The sequence below is a fragment of the Vulpes lagopus genome, chromosome 1 (assembly GCF_018345385.1).
Source record: "Vulpes lagopus strain Blue_001 chromosome 1, ASM1834538v1, whole genome shotgun sequence".
NCBI classification, from domain to species: domain Eukaryota; kingdom Metazoa; phylum Chordata; class Mammalia; order Carnivora; family Canidae; genus Vulpes; species Vulpes lagopus.
This window is the reverse complement of record NC_054824.1, coordinates 77,083,796-77,108,651: the sequence shown is the minus strand read 5'-3', so window position 1 is coordinate 77,108,651 and position 24,856 is coordinate 77,083,796. Positions and strand designations below refer to the sequence as shown.

At 42.4% G+C, this 24,856-nt stretch overlaps 1 protein-coding gene across 21 annotated transcripts in view; it reads left to right on the top strand.

Moving 5' to 3' along the window:
• KALRN (kalirin RhoGEF kinase) overlaps nt 1–24,856 on the top strand; it is a 661,253-nt gene that overhangs the window by 315,415 nt on the left and 320,982 nt on the right. The gene's annotated exons all lie outside the window — the stretch shown is intronic.

Here is a 24,856-nt window from a genome sequence, read left to right as displayed (position 1 = left end):
TAATTAATATACAATCTTATATTAGTTTCAGGTGTACAGTATAGTAATTCAGCAATTCTATACATTTCTCAAGGCTCATCAAAATAAGTGTTTTCTTAATCCCTTCATCTTTTTCACCCTTCCCCCCACCCACCTCCTGTCTAACAACCAAAAATTTATTCTCTGAATTTAAGAGTCCATTTTTTTTTGTTTGTCTCTTGTTTTCCTTTTTCACTTACTTTGTTTTTTAAATTCCACATATAAGTGAAATAATGTGGTATTTTTCTGTCCCTGACTGACTTCTCTCACTTAGTATTACACCTTCTAGGTTCATCCATGTTGTTGCAAATGGCCAGATTTCATTCTTTTTATGGCGGAGTAATATTCCATTATATGTGTGTGCATATATAATAAATAAAAATATAATACTCTATGTTAATATAAAAATATGCAACATTTTATATTAATATTCTATTAAGAGCCCTTAATATATTTTTAATATATATTAATATTCCTTTATACACACACACACACACACACACACACACACACACATCATCTTTGTCCATTCATCTATGGACATTTGGGTTTGGGTTCCTCCTGTATCTTGGCTATTATAAATAATGCTACAATAAACATAGGGGTGCAATTATCTTTTTGAATTAGTGTTTTCATATTCTTTGGGTAAATACCCAGTAGTGGAATTACTAGATCATATGGTAGTTCTACTTTCAATTTTTTGAGGAGCCTCTACACCGTTTTCCAGGGGTTATACCAATTTGCATTCCTACCAACAGTGTACAAGGGTTCTTTTTTCTTCATATCCTTGTCAGCATTTCTCATCTCCTATGCTTTTGATTTTAGCCATTCTGATAGGTATAAAGTGATATTTTATGGTGGTCTTAATTTGCATTTCCCTGATAATTAGTGATGTTGGGTATATTTTCATGTGTCTATTGGCCATTTGTATGTCTTATTTGGAAAAATGTCTATTTAGGTCCTCTGCTTATTTTGTGATTAGATTCATTGTTTTTTTGTTGTTGTTGGTTTTTTGTTTTTTGTTTTGTTTTTTTTTTTTTTGGTGTTGAGTTGTATAAGCTCTTTATATATTTTGGATATTAACTCCTCATTGGATATATAATTTCCACATATCTTCTCCCATTCAGTAGGCTGCTTCTTTGTTTTGTTGAAGGTTTCCTTTGCTGTGCAAAGCTTTTTATTTTGGTGTAGTACCAATAGTTTCCCAATGCTCTTATTTCCTTACCTAAGGAAACATGTCTAGAAAAATGTTTCTATGATCAATGTCAAAGAAATTACTCCCTGATTTCTTCTACGTATTTTATGTTTTCAGGTCTCACATATAGGTCTTTAATCCATTTTGAGTTTATTTTTGTATATATAGTGTAAGAAAGTGGTCGAGTTACTTTCTTTTGCATGTAGCTGTCCAGTTTTTCCAGCACCATTTGTTGAAGACTGTCTTTTCCCTATTGTATAGTCTTGCCTCTTTTATTGCAGATTAATTGACCATATAAGCATGGGTTTATTTCTGGACTCTATTCTGTTCCATGGATCTGTGTGTCTGTTTTTATGCCAATACCATACTGTTTTGATTGCTATAGCTTTACAGTGTGTGTTGAAATCTGGGATTGTGATACCTCCAGCTTTGTGCGTGAGTTGGGGATTTCTAATTCCTATTTACAAGTAAGAAATCTGAGGCAAAGAGGCTAAATAATTAGTATTTTCTAGTAATTCCTAGTAATTGGCGGAGCTAGGAAATGGTGGAGCTGGGATTCAAACCCTGGCAGTCTAGCTCCACGGCTCAGGCTCTCAAATATCTTGCCATAGACTCTTAATTCCTAAGAACTTTAGATGTCTCTGGGATGAAGCGTTCTTAATTCCACTCTAGAACCAGTTTATAGTCCTCTTTTGATGTGTATATCTGTATGATCCCTTAGATAGCTATGTGTTGGCACTATGGCCATGAAACTAAGTCATATTTTTTCCCTCCTTTTGTCTGAGATTTCCCTTGAATTCTAGGACCTCCTTCATGATCCTCCATGACATCTTTTTAATCTAAAGGGTCTGTGTGAACCTAGACCTTTGGAAACCCTGTGACTGCCTTTCACCTTTCTCTGCCTGTTCTCTGGCTTGTCTGGAGCACAGGTACCAATGGTTGGTGACAGCTGCTCTGCTCTCTGCTAGACCATGGCCCACTTAACAATTAACTTGGCCAGGATCTGGCCTGAGTCTTCATTTCCATTTTCTAGCACAAACTGGTAGATGAAACTTGACCAACCTAGGAGATTATTTTATTTCCTTTCACCTTTTGCTGAGGTCAGGCTGTCACTAATTAAATTTCCTAGTTTCCCAAATCTTCTACCCTAGATAGCTCCCCAAGCTCATTTGTGATCGCCTCTCAGCTTTGATTGCCTGTCTACTGGGACATATGGTATAGGAAGAAAACGATAACATTTGGAATCAACTTATTCTATCATTTTGTTGGTCTTGGGTCACTTTATTTTCCTGAGCCTCAGTGTCCTTCTCTAAAATTGAGATAATGACACCTACCCTGAAGAGTGATGTTACAGTTAGAAATAACATATGGAAAGTGCCTGATCAAAAAAAAAAAAAAAGTGCCTGATTAAGAATTTGTTTCATAGAAGGTGCTTGATGAATAGTGGCCTTGGTAGCAGCAATGGTGGCCATGGTAGTGGTGGTGAGAGAATACATCTAAGCCTCACTCTCTTCCAGGCTAGGTTATCAAGTACCCTGCTGTCATCACTCAAGACTCAGCTTGATGTGGTCTACTTAACTATGTTGGAAAGAGTAGGTCTATCCTTTGAGATGGACCAGGTGCCAAGGGGACAGATCAGCTATGGGTATAGAGAAGCCTTACCCTCAGGTTAAACATTATGGAATAAATGGCCATCTAATTTGGCCGATCAGAACCATGGAAGCGAATGGAATAATGATTCATCCTGCCTGGGGGCAGTAGATACTGGGCACCCAGCACTGGGCAAATGTGTTCAGAGATCCAAGGAGGAGAATGGGCAGTTTGCAAATGGGAAGGCTTTTAATGGATAGCAAGGCTCCAGCCACTGAGCTACAGGTCAGAGGCAGGGTTCCTGGGATACCAGGTAAGGAAGGGCTGACTCTTGGGGACAGGACAAAGTCTAGTTATCAAAACTGGGCACCAGGGCAGGCTGGTTGGTTGCCAAGGGGGCCTGATGTGGAGGTCCGTTGGTGAGATGTGCGTTTCCATTTGATTTCTGTAACTGGGCTGGAGCTGAGCCTGCCATGGGGCCCCCGGAAAGGGAGAAGGAAGAAAAGAGAGTCTGGGCACCAAGTCCACTCTAAAGAATTCTCCACATCAGTGCCCTCCTTAGAAGGGTACCAAGACTGTAACTACTAGAGTTTCACAACATGACAACACATTTACCATGTACATACGGATGGGAAAAATAAAGTTACTGTCTCTCAGAAAGCATTGACACGGTTTAGAAAGGAAACAGGGAAGGCTGCTCTCCCATCTGCCTGGTATTGATTCTGAAAGCAAACAATTTATTACTGTGTCTTCCAATAATTAATTTCAGCACAGGTCAACCTGCCCAGGTGAAGAGAAATCAAATTGATTTCCTTTCTCTTCCCTCTACTTTCCATTCCTGTGACACATGGAGTAGCACGGGCCTTGGGAGTCTGCTTGCCGCCCTAGAAGCCAGTGCTGCCTGGGCTGAAAGTTACAGGGAGCGCTGATGGGTTTGCATATCGAGGGATAAACATATTTTGAAAAGTATTTGCAAGGTTTTAAGCCTGTGCTGTAATGGCAAGCATACAAGAACGAGTAATAATAAGAAATGCCATTAATTTAACACACAATTTTATAGGGAATATCTCATTTGATCTTTGAAACCACTCTTTGGAGGAAATATTAATTTATCCTCATTTTCCAGATGAAGAATCAGGCCCAGAGAAGATCATTCAAGCATAGGAGGCAAGATTTGAACCTAGGCAAGCTGACCCCAAAGCTCACTCTTCTGACACACATGCGTTCAGAGTAACGGGGAAAACTGAGTTTATTTAATGATCCTTTTGGGAGTTTTTTTCCACGTGAAATTTCTATTTTATTTTTATTTATATTCTTTATTTTTAATTACAAAATTACACATATTCCATATAGAAAAGCAGACAAGCAAATAGGAACAAAAATAATGCACCCACTCAGTTGTGTAACAGTTGCTATACATTGGTGTTTATCCTCCCAGATATTTTTTTCTCTCTCTCTTTCTCTCTCTCTCTATATATATGGGTATGTTGGTCATCTGCTTTTCTCACTTAAGGGTATAACCATGGTAATAGATGCAATGTTATCTATTGCTATGGTGTTGCAGATTACCATGGTAATCTATAATGTTATTATTATTTGTGTGTGTGAAGTCTCTAATATTAAGACTTCTTATTCTTTCCCAGAGTCTGGTAATTTATAATTATAGGCTATTAAAACCAGGTACAATTGTAAGTATGTAAAAAAAGAAGCAAAATAAACATTGAAAATGGAAGGCTGGGTTTAAGCTAAGGAATCACAATCTTTTCCCAAGAGAACGCGTCAGAAAATGGCAGTTTATCAGGCTCTCCAGGGCTTTCCTTGTTCCCTACAGTAGATGCATGGACATTGCAATGCAGTGAGGACTTTCCGAGTCCTTAAGACCTGGCTAGAGTGGAGCTGAGTGACTGGTGGTGGTGGGAGCAGTAGTAGTGGGGAGTGATTCAAAACAATAGGCTTTGTAGCCTGTTTCCTCCTCCTCTCTTCTCCTTTTTTCTCCCCTTCTCTTCCTCCTCTACTTTTTCCTCTTCATCTGTCCCATCTTCTCATGGGACATCGTTTCCTGAAATAGGGACTCACATCAGGGTCCAGGATACAGCACTCATCTCTGGTCCAAGTGTGTTTTTAGGTGAGCTGTGTTTTCCAGGACCCCTGAGAGCTCTGTGTAGTGAATACTCTCTTGCTGTGGCCTTTGGGGTGTTTTGGAGGAGGTCAGGAGTGTCTGGGCTGAAGGAAGGGTAAGGGCTTTGGAGAACTCGCTAGTAAATGCAGCAGCAGGGACAGATGATGAGGACCAGGAACCAGCACATAAGAGCCCCTGACGGGCTTCAGGCTGTTTATTGCACAAACCAAAAAAATAAAATAAAACCCACATCACCAACAAGAACAACCCACCAAACAAATATGTCTGTCAGTGAGCAACCGGAGGCATTTTCATGAACTAATTTTGTTTGGAATACATTTTTAACGGGAGAAAGACCCAACTGCCAAGTTCTGGCAAAAAACAGGCATTACGTCTGCATTATCCTACCTGGAAAGGAAGCGAGAGCTGAGCTCTCTCGCGTCCTGTAACATCGGGGGACACCCAGGCCTCCCTGGGACCAGTGCCTTGATTTGTCCTGGGATACAGAGGCAAATGCCAGCCAGCCCTAGGCACTGCCCTTAGAGATTCAGAGGCCAGAGCAGCTGTCCCACTACATGGTAGGAGCTGACCGCGCTGAATACTGGCAACCTCCACTGTAATTACATATCTCCATGGTGCTTCACACTGTGGGCTATTTTGTATAATGTCTCTGAGCTTCAACAATGCCAAGTATGGCTAGAAATAGCTCCGGTGGACTTTAGTTCATCACATGCTTAGAATTTGAAAATAACATCAAGGGAAGGGGGCAGTGAGTGAGGCTAAAAAGAGAAGTCCGGATCCATGTGATAGACATGTTTCAGTTTTCTTCTTTATGTGGCTTGGACTCTGCCTAAAATTATGGACTCTTGAGCGTCTTCAAAATTCACAAGGTCGGTCTCATTTGCTTTAAAAAATGCAGCCAGGGGTGCCTGGGGTTGGGGGGGAGCGTTGAGCAACCGATTCTTAATTTCGGCTCAGGTCATGACCTCAGGGTCATGAGATCGAGCCCCGCATTGGGCTCCACACTCTGCACAGAATCTGCTTGAGATTCTCTCCCTCTGACCCTCCCTGTGCTTGCACTCTCGCCTGTCTTTCTCTAAAATAAATAAATAAATAAAATCTTTTAGAAAATAAAAAATTCAACCATATAGCTAAAGAAGAGAGTGTTATTTAGATGCAAACCTTGGGTCTGACCCACCCACCAAAGCTATCACTCTGATAACAGTTTTACACGTTTATAAAGCTAGAAAGGTTTAAGGTTTATTTCAAGAAATTACATCCTGTCATGGCTTCAGGTGGGCAGATAATTTGGCACTGGATGACCTTGACATGGGGTAATTTCTAGATTCTCTTTCCTTCCCCAATGCCTTACATGAAGGCCTCTTAATAATGAGTACCATCATTTCCCCATCAATAAAATGGGAGTTACAGATTCTTCCTCCTGTCTTCTTTGTAGGGGGCAAAAGATCCCATGAGATGGCTTCAGGGATTCAAACATGTGGCTTAGAAGGCCCAGGGCTATGACAGCTGCATGTACAGGTCACTTAACTCGCCAAACCTCATTTCTACATCCATAAAATGGGAACAGTAATTTAGTCCATCATAGTCCAAGTAGGCATTAAATGAGATAACGTACTTGAAAGCACTTTAAGTGTAGAGCCCAGAGCAGATGTGAATTATCATCATTATTCTTCAGGGGATATAGTGTCAGTGGGTGAGATCATGTCTGGAACTCGCTCAGAAAAGAGGAACTTACAGCTACAGAAAAGATTGATGATATTGCCCCATACTGGGTGTCTCCCAAGAGAGAGAATGTGCTGACCAGTCTGTGAGTTTGACCGAACTCCTCACGCCCCAGGCTACTTACCCGGGTTGAGAGCCAGGTTCCCATGCGGAGCAGCAGGATTAGCGGGGGAAGATTTCCACATTCTGAAGCTAAAGCTGTTGACTTAATGAGCCTTGTTCTGATGTTTCTAAAAAGGTAGATCGGTGAGACTTTGGAGTCACAGGTGGATTTTGGAAATGAAACTGGGAACAGCATGATGCTTTGTAGGTAGCGTGCTCCGGCCACTTGTCTTACGCGCCCTTCTGAGCAGAGAGAACAGGGAAGCCCTAGTGACCTGCTCAGCGGCAAGCCACGCTGCGCCCGGCGCCTGCCCGGCCTTTCCAGAGAGCCCCGCCGTCCTGCTGTGCCTCTCGCATCCACCTGGAGTCAGTGAGAGTATTCACGTCCTGCTGGACCCCGTCTCCCAGCCAGCTTGCTGCTACTCATCGTGTCACTGTGCACACAACCCCGTTGCTTGACTTGCCCTTTGTAGCACTGAGGGTGAACTTGCGTGGGATTTCTTGCTGAGGCTTTCATAGCCGTGAGGATTATGGGCACAGTCTGTGGGCATGGAAGATTGCCCTGGGCCTGTGAAAGTCAGGAACATTCAAGAACTCCAGATAATGGGCTCCACCATGGGATGTGAGCCTGAACCTTGTGACCCTTCCCTGTCTCACGGTCCCCTCAGCAGCTGTTCAGATTCCGTCCTTTGCCCTTGACCGCCCTGTCTGGGGAGACCTTGATCTCCCGCAGCCTCTCTCATCCAACTGAGGAAATGCTCCGGTGGGTGAGCCTCTTCATTCAAACTCCCAAGGCTAGGAAATGAGAAGGACATATTTTCTGTTGTAAAGTGGGTATCCTGAGGCCGCAGAGGACCCACGGTTTGTGATGGATGGTCCCCGGTGGATAGATGGTGTCTCTTCTGACCTCAAGCCAGTCTCTGAATCCAGCCCTGATGGAGAAGGGGATGCAGGTGGCCCTGTTCCTAGGACAGGTCTCCTTCCTCTGGCCCTCCTGCCTCCTCACAGCCCTCCCCACCACCCTTGCACACTACAGGGCAACATCCCACAGTGAGACCAGGGAGCTGAGCTTTCCAACTCCTCAACTGTGCTTCTCTAAGGACGAGGGGCCTTTCTTCCTAGAGAGCCCTTAGCCACTCCTGCTGCGTATCCCCAACCAGCTTTTCATCTCCAACCCTGGCTCGAAGGAGAAGCCCTCAGGATGGTACCCCTCTGAGCTCCTTGTCAAAGATCCTCATGTCATCCTGGCCTCCTAGTCTGGACCTTTGCCCACGCTGCTCCCGTGCCTGGCAGGGGAACGCATTTTAGACTTCAAAGTGGGCTCAGAAACTCACCTCCTTCTGGAAACGTCTCCAGGCTTATCCATCTTACTTACCCAATTACCCTGCTACCTGGTGCGCCCTCAGCATTTTCTCACCCCTCTGTACTCTCGTCACACACACACCTTGTTTCTTTTGTGTCCTTGGAGAGTGAACTCTTCGACATAATTTCCTAGAGAACCAAGGCTTCAACCCTAATCACTTCATGCTGCAACTTGAAATTTTACATTGATTGATGGTAAACTTTCTGAAATACACTGTAAACTCCCCATGCCTTGCAAACAGAGCATTCTGAATATAATTCACCCTTTTTTGGGGGGATGCCTGGGGCACATGGCAATGTTAACTAGTTCTAGTCATGAGTAGAGACATGCCCAGGACCACCGCAGAGGCTAAGGTTTTCCTTTTCCCTCCCTGAGAATCTCTCCCAACACTGCGGTGGCCTTCTGGGCTGGCCAGCATTCGAGGGGCCTGGTTAGGGAGTTCAGCCCCTCAAGCAGTGTGTGTCAGTCCCTGTGGGCCCAGGAGCAGCCCTCTGTCTGACAGCCATATTTCTCCTGAATTATGATGATGATGATGATGATGATGATGATGATGATGTTTCTGACAGTACACTGGGGCAAGGGGAGATGCAAGTAGCCTAGGCTTTCTGCCACCACTGAATGGACCGGTGAGACTGGAAGAGGGAGGCTGATTGTAGAACCGGATCTCTCCTGTTCATTCCTTCACTTTTGCATCACTCTGTCTTTATTTTGATGGATTTCATTTAAAAGGCTCCAAGCATTTCGAGCCACATCAGCTGCTCAGTTTCGTACGCGGAGGCTTCCAAAGACTGGCTCCTGCCTGTCAGGGTGCTGCTGTCACTCCACGCCATGGGCACTAGGGCTTCGATATTTATACGATGGTGATAAGGAAGTCTTTCACCTGAATCACACAGCCCCATTCCAGACAGAAGAAGCTCTTGGGGGAATTGTCCAAGAGCTTGTCTCGTTTTGAAGTATTTTCAAATTTGACATGTCTCTTACTTCTGACTGCTAAGGAAACCAATTCAAAGGGTCAGGGTCATTGTTGCTGGCTCTGTGCCCAGGGAGAATAATTTCTAGGACTTCATAGGTGATTATTTTTAACTAGATCGTTTTTGCATATATTTATGTCATACCAAAATCATGTTTCTCTTAAGCTTTGATGAGCAATGTCATAAAGTCCAAACTGAGAAAGATGAAATCTCTGACTAGGGCTGCGGAGAGATTTTACATTTTTTTTTTTTTTTTTGTAATTATATATTTCACTGTGATTAGTCAAACATCAGTGTCTTCAGATCCCAGAACAAGGAAATGCACCCATCTCTAAGCTAAATAGGTTTGTAATGAAATCTGTTTGTATTTCTAAATGTACTTGGTTAACAAAAATACGTTGGATCCTTATCTTTTACTTTAAAATTTCTTTTATTTGGTAATTTTCATATTTTGTTTTTTTTATTTTTTTATTTATTTTTATTTTTTTAATTTTCATATTTTGAAAGAGATTCCTGTTTGTTGTAATACAAGTGAAATGTTGCAAAGATATACAAATAGAAATGCAAATTATCCCTCTCCCTTCCTTCCAAGGTAATCACAGTTATCTTGCACATCTTTCTTCTTACACATATAAAAATAAGCAAACATATGTAGATATAAAAATTTCTGTTTATTTTTGGGAATGATTTCTAAAGAACATAGCTATGATTTTTATACTTTAAGTGACTCTTCCATTTCTCTGATTATACAATTAATACATGTTCACCACAGAACATGTGGAAAATAAGAAAAGAGTAGAAAAGGGATGCCTGGGTGGCTCAGTGGTTGAGTGCCTGCCTTTCAGCCCAGGGCCTGATCCTGGAGTCCTGGGATCAAGCCCCACATCAGGCTTCCTGCATGGAGCCTGCTTCTCCCTCTGCTTCTCTCTCTCTGTCTCATGAATAAAATAAATTTAAAAATCTTTAAAAAAAAGAGTAGAAAAGAAAAGTCATTCCTAGTATCATTCAGAGATAATTATATATAAACTCTTAATATTTATTGGCAAATTTTGATTTAGCATTGCAGAACGCAAATAATATTTTGCTTGGGGTGAGACAAACATGAATTCCAGACCAGCACCTGCCATTCACCAGCTCTGTGAACTTACTCAAGTTTTTCAATCTTTCCAAACCTCAGTTTTCTTATCTGTAATTTGAGATAAGGACATAATCTACCACAGGAGATAATGTTTGTAAGTGGATCCAAAACCAGCAGCCATCATGATCAGTAGTTTGATTGATTGATTGATTGATTGATAGAACAGTCGAACCATACTTTGGTTTACCGAACTCCTTCATTTAATCTTACAACAGGAACACTCCCTCAGATCGCTAAATAGTCTTCAGGACATAATTTTAGTGACTGCATCATGTGGCAGTACCACAATGAAATGAATCAATCCCCTATTGTTGAACATTGTGGTTATTTCTAGTTTCTGCTTTTATAAACCACAGTTATTATATTTAAACTTCCAAGCCAAGTATTAAAACCATTACAGTCTTTACTTCTCCTCAGTTTTTTGGGTCTTCAGAAACACCACTATTCGTTCAAAGACTATAACTATTTTAAGGCGAAAGGCTAGACTCCTCTCACCTCAGAATCTCAGCCTGGGCTTTGAGCCCTGCCCTTAGATGGCTGGTTTTAACTTTGGATCGTGGCTGCAACGATAGCTTTTTAAAAACACGCGGCCATACACTCTTCGCCCTGCTGGTCTGATTAGAGCAACCAGGCTCCTTTATCTGTGGCCTCACCACAGTTCTAGATGATTCCTCAAGGCTTTGGCCATCTGAAGATGATCAAGGGATCCCTGGGTGGCGCAGCAGTTTGGCGCCTGCCTTTGGCCCAGGGCGTGATCCTGGAGACCTGGGATCGAATCCCACATCGGGCTCCCGGTGCACGGAGCCTGCTTCTCCCTCTGCCTGTGTCTCTGCCTCTCTCCCTCTCTCTCTTTGACTATCATAAATAAATAAAAATTAAAACAAATTTTTTAAAAAATAAATTAATTTAAAAAAAAGAAAAAAAGAAAAGCACCGTAAGCTGAGGAAGTTGTATGGTCTCCCTCACAAGGGCTTCCTCTGTGGTCGTATCATCTAAAACAGTGGTTCTTAACTAGAAGGCGATTTTGCCCCCCAGGGGACATTTGCAATATCTGGGGGCATTTTTGGTTATTGCATCTGGGGAAGGGATTGCTATTGGTGTAGGCCCAGTTTGCTGCTAGACACCCTACAGCACCAAGGACGGCCCCTGTATTTGATTCTTAGGGCTCTCGTAACGAAGTAGCACAAGCTGGGGGGCTTACCACAACAGAAACGAATTGTCTCACAGTTCTGGAAGCTAGAAGTCGGAGGCCAGGGTGTCAGCACAGTTGATCCCTTCTGAGGGCTGGGAGGGAGAATCTGCTCCCGACCTCCCTCTTAGAGTTTGATGGTTTGCTGGCGATCTTTGGTGTTCCTTGGCTTGTAGCTCTTTCATTCCATTCTTGGCCTTCATGTCACATGGTGCTCCCTCTGTGTCTGTATCTTCACATGGCCATCTTTTTTTTTTTTTTTTTTTTTTTTTTATGATGAAAAGCTTTATATTTAGAATTAGCCAGCTGGACTCCATTTAGATGATCCTAATTTTGTTGGCAACATTCAAAGCATCATAGTCCAGAGCCAGTTGAACATATGCCTTCTTATCTCCACCAGGCCTGATGATCAGGGTGATGACCTTGGCCACCTCAAGGTCATAGAGCTTCCTCATGGCCTGTTTTGATCTGGTGCTTGTTGGCCTCGACATTCACAGTGAATGCAAACATGGTGTTGTTTTCTGTTTTCTTCATGGCTGACTCGATAGTCAGGGGGAACTTGATGATGGCATAGCGGTCAACATTGTTTCTCCTGGGGGCGCTCTTTTAAGGATAATTGGGCTGCCTTCAGAGATGCAGTGTCTCGTGCCCTCAGAAGTAGGTGACATGCAAATCCTTTTTGGATGTGACTATGGACACCTTTCAGCATGGCTTTCTCGGCCTTCAAAGTCTTTGCTTTGGCCCCTGCTTTGGGAGGAGCAGGGGCTTTCTTCTTTACTTTTGGCGCCATCTTCATACAAGGTGTTTCAGAGGCCACATGACCATCTTTTTATAAGGCTAGTAGTCATATTAGGTTAAAGCCCACCCACTTCCAATGTGACATCATTGCAAATTATGTCTACAATGACACTATTTTCAAAAATGGTCACATTTTCAGGTGCTGGAGATTAAGGCTTCAACATAATCTTTTCAGAGCAACAGAATTCAACCTGTAATAGCCTCCCAAACAAAGAAGTATCTGGCCAAAAATATTAATAGTGCTACTGTTGAGAAATATTTTCCATATAATCTGTGGATCAAACCTAGGGAGGTAGTTGGCCAAGGTAAGAAAAGGGCAGATAGAAGGAGTGCAGGGTCTGCAAAGGTGGACAGTGAACAGAACACCACCAGTCAAGAGGGTCAGTGATCTCTGCTCTAGGTCAGAGGCTGTGGGCTTCTTGCAGATCTGTACAGACCTGGGTAGCCCTCCAGCCATAGGACAGCATCTGACTAAGAAGGAGGAAGGACTTGAAGGGGCACAAGGCTAACTGGGCCAAAGCAGACATGTGGGTAGGCCAGAGGGTGGACCTCTGCCTTGTTAACCCATCATCTGACCCCCCCCTTTCCCTGGGTCAGGCCCAGCCTTTCCCCATGGGTCCCCTTAACGACCAGGACAGAAGAGAAAAGTAAATCCCCAAGCCCGCAGGTTTTCAGCAGTATTTTCAAACCAACTGTCTTATCTCCCCAGAGCCCTGCCTTCCCCCTCTCACGCCCACTGCCTCCCACTGGCAGCCAGACATAGAACATGGCAAACAGGAAAAACAGCAACACTGCGAAGTTACATCTTTTGAGAGAGAACATTGCTTTGGGTACATCCCCCCTCCCCAGTATGTCTTGAGTTGCCAAGCCCTGCAGCAGGTGGCCCTATTCATCTTTCTTCTGCGGGGATGCTGTCTCTCCCACTGCTTCTTTCCTTGGCTTTAAGATGTCCACGTGAGAATGAACTTTTACAGGGCCAGGGCAACTGGGCGATCCACGTATCCACATCTGAACACTTAGGTCCATCTTGCTGATTTTTCAGATATTTTTGTCCACATTCTTGTATTGTGCTTACATGTCCCCCTTCATTATTTTGCCAGTTTGAGTAGAGTGGGGGAAGGAGAGATGGGGAAGGGTGGCCAGAGCGGAGTCCGTGTTATCAACTTTTGGGACTGGTGGGTTGCTTACTGGCAACATAGATGCCAGCTGGCTACATGTGGAGCCTGTTCAGCAGGAAGGGGATGAAATACTTTCCTCCTCAGTCTTCAGAGACTGCTGTCTGCATGGCATTCTCCTGGTTTTGATCTCCTGATTGCTCAGCTCCCCAGGACCGTGTCCTTTGCCCCAGCCTGGGGTTCTGGACCAGCCCCTGGCCCCTAGTCCCCGTTACTGTTTGCACTGTCTTCTTGGTGTGCCATCTACGCACCAGTCTTGGCTTTCCCAGGCCCGGCCTACAGCCCTGTGTCTGCCTCCTACTGCCTTCCAGGGCCTGGAAGCACAGGTGCAGAGGGTCAGGGACCCTTTCTTGCTTTCTGCCTCAGCCCTCAGCATGGCCACATTTTCTAGAATCTGTCCAGTCCCTTCTTACAAGTTAGACCTGATATTTTCTGTCAAATCCTATGTCATAAGCTGTATGGGCATCCTTTAGGATCCAACTGTCTTTTGGTCCAGAAATAGGTTGTTTCTGTGTTGTTATTATATTACATAGCTAATATGCTAACAGTTTTCATTATCGTCCTGTGCTCTTGCCTGTAAGTAACTAGATATTCAGCTTCTAGCCTACAGCTGAGAGGAGGTACACTGAAGTTTCTTTAAAGTGTAACATGGAAATGAAAACGGCTGGTGTGGATTCGAAGGGAAGAAAAGGAATCAGTAAAAGGGAGAACACCGTAGTGATAAATAACTGCTGTTCTTTTCTCAGAATTCCTAGACCTAGGTACATTCTTAAATGCAAAAAATTAGGCTGTAGGAAAATAAAACTTTATCATAGTTTTTTTTTTTAATTTTTTATTTATTTATGATAGTCACAGAGAGAGAGAGAGAGAGAGAGAGGCAGAGACACAGGCGGAGGGAGAAGCAGGCTCCATGCACCGGGAGCCCGATGTGGGATTCGATCCCGGGTCTCCAGGATCGCGCCCTGGGCCAAAGGCAGGCGCCAAACCGCTGCGCCACCCAGGGATCCCTAAAACTTTACTTTAAAAAAAGCTTTACTTAGAAAAAAATGTGGGGTTCTGAAAATATGCTGTTTATCATTAATAGGAAAAGGTGCTACAGCATTCTACATATAGAAACGGAAATGCTCTCTAGCAAGTAGCGATGCGTGTGAGAATGGGACAGGGTGGTGATTGTATATGTAAATGTGATACAGCCTGCGTTTAGGTTTCCAGAGGTAATCTCAACACCCAAGCTATTTGTGTTGGGAGGTATTGGCATCTGTAGTAGTTATTTTTGGTATTAGTCCCAATTAATAGATGAGATTTGTACAGTCTCCAGTTTAAGGAGCATCTGATTAGGATGACTTAGACACTCCTTGTTTAGACATACAAATTGCCCTAACGAAGGCAACTGTCACTTGCTCCTTTATTCAGAACACCTTGAGGAGATGTCCTTCTATCAGATATAATGTGGTGGGTTAACCCATCACTGGTACCAGGAAAGAGTTTCCTCTTTTTACCCTACTGCTTCCCACCAAACACCACTTGGCCAGAATCCATCCCATTCCTCCCCTGAGAGAGCCAGCAAATGGAGAAAAAAATATGTGCCTGGTGCTCAGGGATGAACACTAAAAAGCATTTTCCTATATCATCCTAGTTATAAAAGTTGGTCGCTTGTACATGATCTATTGTGTTAGTACCAAATTTTAAACCTATTATGTGCTCAACTGGATTTATTTTATCTGGGGACTCTAATTCCCATTTACATGGAAAATATATTCTCAGAGTTAAATAAGAGGCTTACAAAGAGGGGAGCGTGGTTGGCTCAGTTGGTTAAGCATCTGCCTTAGGCTCAAGTCATGACCCCACAGGGTCCTGGGATCGAGCCCTGTGTCGGCACCCTGCTTAGCAGGGAGTCTGCTTTTCCCTTTCCTGCTGACCTCCTCCCCTTCCCCCGCTCATGCTCTCTCTCTCTCTCTCTCTCTCTCAAAGGAATAAATGAAAAATCTTTTTTTAAAAAAAGGCATTAAAGAAACTTTCAGGTTGGATGCCTGGGTGGCTCAGTGGTTGAGCATCTGCCTTTGGTCAGGGCCTGATCCTGGGGTCAGGGATCAAGTCCTGTATCAGACTCCCTGGGAAGAGCCTGCTTCTCCCTCTGCCTGTGTCTCTGTATCTCTCATGAATAAATAAAATCTTAAAAAAAAAAAAGAGAAAGAAACTTTCAGGTCACTACTCATCCTTAAACTGGGGACTATTTACATTAGGAGATAAGGTAACTATCCTTTTCCAAGCCTTGCTGCGGACAAGATCCTGGACTGCACTGCTTTGGAATTCAGTGCCTCTTGAAAGGAGAGCGCTGTGCCTAGTAGGTACACTGATGAGTAGTTGAGGTAGAAAAGATGAGTAAGATAGGAATCTTTCCTTCAAGGAGAATGCAATTCTCTCTGGAAGTCACTTTATACACTTTGAAAGTGTGTTATAAAACAAAACAAAAATAAATAAATAAATAAATAAATAAATAAATCAAACAAAAAATAGCAGTTGCAAAAGAAAAATTACAATATCATAATTTAAAAATCAAAGGCATAAGAACAAATATAATGCAAAGTAACAGAAGCAGAAGAGGTAGCGAGTTTACACTGAGTCTTAGAGAGGTACATGGTTTAATGATAAGTACCTGGAGGTGACAGTCACAGAGACATGGCTTGCCACTTTCTAGCTATGGAACATTCTGCAGACATGTTAGTTTCTCTCTCTGAGCCTCACTTTTCTCACTTAAAAAATGAAATTAATAATGCCCATCTTGGAATTGATCCTGAAGCTTAGAAGTAATGTATATAAATATAAAGAGCCTAATACAATGCCTAGCACACCTGTAGAGACACCTGGTAAACTTATACTGTGTTCTTTGACCCGTAGATTATTTAAAAGTTCTTTAGTTTCCAACTCTTTGGGGGATTTTCCAGCAATATTTCTATTGTTGATTTATAATTTAATTACGTTATGATCAGAGACAATATTTTCCTTTGTTGAGATTTGTTTTATGGCCCAAAATATGATTTATCTTGGTAAATATTCTGTAAGCACTTGAGAAGAATGTGCATTTTGCTGTTGTTGGGTGAAGTATTAATTAATGTCAATTAGATCAAGTCTTCAAATCTCCTATATCCTTACTAATTTCCTGTCTACTTTTTCTATTTAATTATTGGGAGGGGGCCTTAAATCTCAAGGATTTGTCTGTTCTCCCAGAAAGTGTCAGTTTTTGCTTCACATATTTTAAAATATGTGCTTCATTAGTAGATGCATAAATGTTTGGGATTATGATGTCCTCTTGATGAATTGACCTCTTTATCATTATGAAATGAACTTTTCCCCTAGGAATAGGATTTGCTCTGAAATCTACTATGTTTGATATTAATAAAGCCACCCCAGGTTTCTTCTGACTAGTGTTATCATGCTTGTATTTTTTCTACGCTTTCACTTTTAACTCATTTGTGTCTTTATAGTTGGAATACATTTCTTATAGACAGCATATAGTTGGGGCTTGCCTTTTTATCCAATCTGACAATCTCTGCTTTTGTTTATGGTACTTAGACAATTTATATTTAATATGATTATTGATATGTTTGTCTATCATCTTGTTACATTTTTTCTATTTGTTTCATCTATTCTTTATTACTTTCTCTCTCCCCTTTTCTTCCTCTTTTGGTTAATTGAATATTTTTTTCCTTAAAAAAAAAACACAGCTTTATTGAGATATATTCACATGACCTACAATTCACCCTTTTAAAGTATACAACTCCGTGGTTGCAAGTATATTCACAGAGTTGTGCAAATATCACCATAATTAATTTTGGAACAATTTCATCACAAGAAACTCTATAGCCATTAGCAATCGCTTCACCCCCAGTATCCCCCAGAAAGTGCTAATGTGCTTTTCGTCTAGAGCTAGAGAGTATAATGCAAAGCAAAATAAGCCAGTCAGAGATAGACAAATACAATATGATTTCACACATTTGCAGAATTTGAGAAACAAAAACAAGCAAAGAAAACGAAAGAGGGAAAGAGAGAAATCAAGAAAGTCTCTTAACTATAGAGAACAAACCAATGGTGACCAGAGGAAAGGTGGGTAAGGGGATTAGGGAAATATATGATAGGGATTAAAAAATACACTTATCGTGATGCAAACTGAGTATTTTTTATGATTTCATTTTATCTCCTTTGTTGGCTTATTAGCTATATCTATTTTGTTACTCTAATGGTTACTTTAGGGTTGTTTATAGTATGTGACTTTAATTTATTATGGTTCACCTTCAAATGATGTTATGCCACTTTATATACAGCATAAGGTTCTTTTATAAGTATATAAAGTTCTCATACTATATACAAAGTGGAATAACATCATTTCTCCCATTCTGACCTTTGTGCTATTATTGTCATATGTTTTACTTTTACATGCACTATAAACTCCATGCTACGCTATTATTATTTTTATGTTATATTTTAAAGAGATTTAAACAATAAGAAAAAAATCTACATTTTCCCCATAGTTAACATTTCTAGTGTTCTTCATTCCTGTGTGTGAATTTGTATTTCCATCTGGTGCCATTTCCTTCTTCCTAAGGACTTCCTTTAACATTTCTTGTCATGCAAATCTGCTGGTGAAGAATTCTTTCAGATTTGTATGCCTCGATATGTCTTGATTTCACCTTTGTTTTTGAAAAATAATTGGGGTGGGCACAGAATTCTAGGTTGACAGGATTTTTCCTTCTTTTAGTAAAGATGTTGCTCCACTATTTTCTCACTTGCATCGTTTCTGGTGGGAAGTCTGTTGTCACTGTGTGTGTGTGTGTGTGTGTAGCTTGTCTTTTTACCTCTGATCACTTATACGATTTCCTTTTCTTTTTTTTCCACTTGGCTTGACTCAATTTTTATGGGCCTTGGTGTAGTTTTCCTTGGGTTTCTTAAGTTTTAGTTTCTTGTATCTGTGGATTTATAGTTTTTAATAAGTTTGGGATTTTTTTGGTCATTATTTCTCTAAATATCCTTTTACTTCCCATACTCTCTTTTTAGGATTTCAATTACATGTGTGTTAGCTTTATTACAGTTGTCCCCAGCTCATTGGTACTTCATTTTTAAAAATTCTTTTTCTCTCAGCATTTCATTTTGAATAGTTTCTATTGCTATGTTTTTAAGTTCAATAATCTTTTCTTCTGCAATGTTTAACCTACTATTGATACCATCCAGTATATTTTTCATCTTTTCAAATGCAAGGTCTTTTTTTTAAGGTCTTCTATTTCTCTATTTAACTTTTTCACTTATGAAATACAGTTATAATTGCCATTTTTTAAAGATTTTAAAAATGTATTTATTCATGAGACAAAGGCAGAGACACAGGCAGAGGGAGAAGCAGGCTCCCTGCAGGAAGCCCAATGTGGGACTGGATCCCAGGACTCCAGGATCGTGCCCTAGGCCGAAGGGAGGCACTCAACCGCTGAGCCAGCCAGGTGTCCTATAAAATCACCATTTAGAAATCCTTATCTGCTCATTTTAACATCTGTGTCAGCTCTGGGTCAGTTTTTTTTTTTTTTTTTTTAATTTTTTTTTTTTTTTTTTTTTTTTTTAATTTATGATAGTCACAGAGAGAGAGAGAGAGAGGCAGAGACACAGGCGGAGGGAGAAGCAGGCTCCATGCACCGGGAGCCTGATGTGGGATTCGATCCCGGGTCTCCAGGATCGCGCCCTGGGCCAAAGGCAGGGGCCAAACCGCTGCGCCACCCAGGGATCCCTCTGGGTCAGTTTTGATTGATTTTTCTCCTCATCATAGGTTATATATTCCTACTCCTTTGTATGTCTAGTAGTTTCTTATTAGATACCAGACATTGTGAATTTTACCTTGTTGATTGCTGAATATTTCTGTATTCCTATAAATATTCCTAAGCTTTGTTCTGAGACACAGTTAAGTTCCTTGAAAAAAGTTTGATCTTTTCAGGCCTTTCTTAGAAAATTTGTTAGGTAGGACCAGAGCAGTGCTAGGTCTAAGGCTCATTATTCACCCTTGCTAAGGCAAGACTCTTCTGACTACTCTACCTAATATCCTGTGATTCATGAAGTTTTCTAATGTGACTCGTAGAAACAGGTACCATTCCCAGCCCTGTGTGAATAGTGGGTGCCATTACCTTTCATTCTTTCAGGTAATTCTTTCCCCAGCCTTGCTCATATCCTCACACATAGATGCATTCTTTGCATATCTACCCCAGACTGGGTAAGGAAAGAAGGTGACAGAAATTTGTCAACTGTAAAGTACTATTCAGATGTAAAGTTTGGGGCATCTGTCTGATTTGTCTGCCATTCACTAAGGTCAAAATCCAGAGATAAGTTTGTACCTTCCTCAATGCCTATACTTCGATGTCTTTCTTTCCTTCAATGTTTATATATATTTTCTCCTTTCCTCTCACTGCCCATGGGTTCCAGCCATGCCAGCCTGGAAAAATAATTATCGGGAAAGAATTTTTTTCCTGGTCCTCTGGTAGTCACATTCTCCAGTCCACACTGCCTCTTTTGAATAATAAAAGTGCCTCCTGGGCCTCAACCTTCCTCCTGTCCAGAGCATAGAGCCAAAAGTGCTAATTCCGTGAGGTTTTTGGTTTTTTTTTTTTTTTTTAGGTTTTATTCATTTATTCATGAGAGACAGAGAGAGAGAGAGAGAGAGAGAGGCAGAGACATAGGCAGAGGGAGAAGCAGGCTCCCTGAGGGGGGCCCAATGCGGGACTTGATCCCAGGACCCTAGGATCCTAGGATCACCACCTGAGCCGAAGGCAGACTCTCAACCACTGAGCCACCCAGGCGTCCCTGCTAACTCCGTTACCAAGGAACTCTTGATGCTATAGGTGTTTATAGTCACAGTCTCTTCTACTCCTTGTCTTTAAAGCTTGTCCCCTGACCCTCTGCTTTAGCCAAGGAAGTCTGAAACCATGCCTGTGTTTGGGGGATGCCTCTATTTTCAGAGACAAGTTATCCTAGAATGCTCTGTTTTTTCCTTGAGGAGAAAGCAAAAAAATAATGGGCCGGGGCTGCAACAGGCGAATGGAAGGCTTGAATTTTCTAGGGTGTTTTACCTGGTTGAAATAGAGATTGGGGAGAGAAGAGCAGAAATTGCAACTATCTACGTGTCCCAATTGTCTGACTCAGGACAACCACAGGCCCTGCTTGAAAGCCCAGTGGCTGAAGGATCAATAACCCAGCTCTTATACCCATTTTTGGCATGTCAATTGGGTAATGTTGATACGGGGTCAAGTACAAGGCAGGGGCTAGAAGGTTTGGAAACCAAAGAATGCCTAAGAACTGTACGAGAGTGAAGTCCAACTCTGGCCCTGGGACAGAAACTGTTGTTTATTTGGTCAGAGGATGAGCAGAAGCCTGTCGTGATCTGTACCCCAATTTGGGGTGATGACAGGCTTCAACGCAGTGCTTTCACAATACTCTAGTTGATATTCTCTAAGCACATTCTTATTTCAAGACTATGCCAGGAGGTAGGATAAACCAAATGGGACATTGATTATGAACATTGAATATGAATTCTAGCATGTAAGGTCTTGTAACACGTAGTTGATGAGAGCCAAGGATTGAGTATTAGGATTGATGGGGAGTGATGTATTCGTTAATTTATTAATTCATTCACTAAATATTTATGGAGCATTTACTTGGTGCCAGGCACTAAGGGAAAGAGATGAAAGACATTATCTGCCTCTAGGCAGATGAGAAAGGCAAACATTTGCATTAGAATATGGCAAGTACCAAGGAGGGGATTGGCACAGATCACTCTGGGAGCTCAGAAGAGCACATCTAAGCCAAACTTGGGTGAGACGTGGATAAGAGGGTGGACCTCCAGGAGAAAGTGATACAGAGGCTGGGTCTTAAAGGATAAGAGTTGGTTATGTACAATAAGTGGAAGAAGGGCCTCCCAAGCAGAAGCATAGGGGCTGGATTCAGTGCAATGAGTTTCTGGAAGTGTCAGCAGTTTATTTCCTAGGCTGTTGGGAATATGTGTGAGTTGAAGCTGTTGAGAAAAAGCAAGTGTCAGATGAAGAAGGGCCTTGGCATGCCATGCTAAGATATTTTACTCCAAAGGCAGTGGGAAGCCACTGAACAGTTTTAAGTAGAAGAGAGATATGACTGAATTTGAAGTTTAGAATCTCTTTTTGGCAGTCATAGGAAGGCAGCCTGGGCAGCAGGGAAAGCAGAGAGCCCAGCTTCTAGCATTGACCCCATTCCCTCCTACCTGTCTTTATTATCCCCCTTCCTTTATAAAATCTATTCTCTAACTCTTTTCTGCCATATCCAGTACGATTTCCTACCACTGTCTAATTTGCTCAAGTTGACTCAACTTATCCAAACATATCACGCCCATTCCCATCTCTGTGCCTTGTTCATTCAGTAAACATTTAACAAGTGCCTATTGTATACCAGCCATGGTTCTGGCATGAAGAACCAAAGATGAATGAAACATGGAACCTACATTTGAGAAGCTCATAGACCAGTAGGGAGATAACCATGGAAGCACATTGTTATTGTGGGCATGGTAATGGATACGGAATGGGATAAACATAGAGTACCAGGGGCATAAAGAAATGAGAAGCCCTCTTCCTTCTCTGCTGAATCCTGGCCATCCTTAGGCTTCTGCTTTCACTCTGTATAGAGGCACACCAGTGTCTCTATACACTATACACCCATCACATCTGTCTCCTATGTAGGATTGTTCATTGGCTTCCCGCTGCCTTTGGGGTAAAACACGTCAGCATGGCTTGCCAAGGCCCTTCTTCATCTGACAGGATAGTGTAATGGGTTGGAGCTCGGGCTCTGAAACCAGAAAAGATTTTAATCTTGGTTCTGTCACTTATGAGATATATGACCTTGGCCAGAAATTATTCCATGCCTCAGTTTCTTCCTCTGTAATATGGGGCTGATAACTGTAGCAACTTCATAGGGTTATTTTGAAGATCAAGGCAGTTAATCTAAATATAAATCTTTAGATTGTCCTTGGCATGTGAAAATTATTCAATAATTATTGACTATTTTTATTCTCAGTTTGTATCCATTTTCTCAGCATCTATATCATGTCAGGGAACCTTAACCTTTAATTATTATTTACTTGCCCAGTTTTATGAGTTGCCATATTTCTTTCAAGAGTGATTATACAATTATCTTTGGAGGCAGCATACATTGTATTTGGATCTGTACTCCTGACAGACTTACAGCGTTAGGTGTGTCTTGGGGTGATCCGCCGTCCCAACTTGCTCAGAATCGATGCGACTTCTAGTGTTAGAAGCAGAGAAAGTCCCAGATAAACTGGGACAAGTTGTCCACTTTATATGCAGTGAGTACTTAAGTTCTGCTTTTTATTTATCTCATATTCGTCCCAAACTTAACTTTCAAATGAGCTCGCTTTGGCTTTGCCACAAATATTTATTTATTGCCTTGAAATTATAAAGTCACAACCTCTGGGTTTCTTTGGGGTTTCCTGAAATTCTCTGGGGTTTAAGGTAAAAGATATGAAGGATTCCTTAAAAAAAAAAAAAGAGAGAGAGAGAGAGACAAAAAAAAAAACAAAAACAAGCCTCTCTCCCATCTGTTCTGGGTGTATTTACTAGAAATTCTGGATAAACCCTTAAGAGCCTCATTCAACCTGGCTCTCAGCCCAGGAGGTCTCTCCTGCCCATCATTTCCCATCTCTCTTGGCATTTCCATCATGACTCTGAGTACTTCCTTCACTTGCTTTCCAGAATCAACATACCCTTAGTTAAGTGGCAAAGCCTCTTTCCTCACACAAGGATCATGTGGTTCTACGAATTCCCTACTAGGGGCCAAAGGATTTTTCCTCCTTTTCAAATCCAACTACCACCCTACCTCACCTGCATTGGGGCAGCATTTGCCCTAGGCTATTGTTTTTCAGGTAACATTCCTTAAGGATCCACTGGAACCTCCCTAAGTGTTTCTTAAAACCATGGCAGGTGTTTACTGAAGGTTTGCCCATCTTCCTCAGTACAGTCAAGAGTCTGTCTCAACAGCCTCTGAAAGTTTCTACCCCCGTGCATGAGTAGTTTCTTGGGGCTGCATCAGAAACTGGGTAGCTTAAACAACAGACATTTATTGCCTCTCAGTTCTGGAGGCTAGAAATACAAGATCAGTTTGGTTCTTTTGAGGGATATGTGGGAGAATTTGTTCCATGCTTCTCTTTACTCTAATAGTTTGCTGGCACTGTTCATCATTCCTTGGCTGGTAGATACATCCCCGAATCTCTGCTTCATCTTCACACGGTGTTCTTTCTGTAAGGACACCAGTTGTGTTGGATTAGGAACCCACTCTTCTCCAATAGGACTTAATCCTAATTAATTACATCTACAATGACTTGGTTTCCAAATAAGGTCACATTCTGAGGTTCTGAGGGTTAGGACCCCAACATGTGAGTTTCCGGAGGGGGTGGTAGGGCGGGGAGTACAATTCGATCGTTAATGCCCAGATCTTCAGGTGAGTCTTAAAAAAACAAAAAACAAAACAAAAACCTCCCAAAACAAGACAAACATGAAAACTCCATGGACGCTACACTAAGGGCCACTTCAAAGGCAAAGCCATTGCTCATAAATCCGTTTCAGTACTCACTCGCTTTGCCTTTGATACTTTTCTGCTGCCAGATTTGCATCCTCACCAGTAACCACTTGTTTACCGCTCTATAGAGCATGTATGATTTTAGAGGTATTAAGAGATATGATATATGCTTGAGTCACCGGTTCTAAATCAGGGTATAGGAGGTATGTGTTTAAAAGGAAGCCTGCTGAGGAGAAGTTGAATCCGTGGCATAACTCTCCTAAAGGCAGCGACTCCCATTCTGATGAATAATAATTACAAGCTGGTTGCCTTTTTAAATGCTCTAGAGAATACCACGGTGTGTACAGACATGGGTTGGAGGAGTGTGTGTGTGTGTGTGTGTGTGATGTGCATGTGCAGGCAGGAACTTGGGATAAAATCCCCAGGCTCCTCCCAGCCTTCCTGCAGACAGCAGTCTTCGCTGGGTTGCAGGGAATAGCCTGCACCTCCTCGCTCTGACCAGGGCTGCTTCCTGGCGGGGGCTCCCGGGGGTCCCCGGCCCCTTCCCCTGCAAAGACGGAGCTCCCTTCCAAGAGATAAACACCAGCAGCCAGAGGGACCTGGGCGGGGGACACCAGACAGGTGGCCCACTTCCCGGGTGTCGTCACCTGGAAACACCGACGGGACCCAGATGCGGCACCTGTGACTCTGGCAGCCCCGGCCTGGCAGGGGGAGGCAGGGGGGCATCTCGGCCAGGCCGGGGGTCCTCGATGTGCCCCACGGGCGCTGGCTCCTCCCGGGGACGGAGGAGGCTAGTGGCTCGTGCCCGCTGACGCCGAGCTGCCGGGCAGGCTGCCAGCTTGGGGACAGGGCTCCTCGGTGCCAGCGGCCG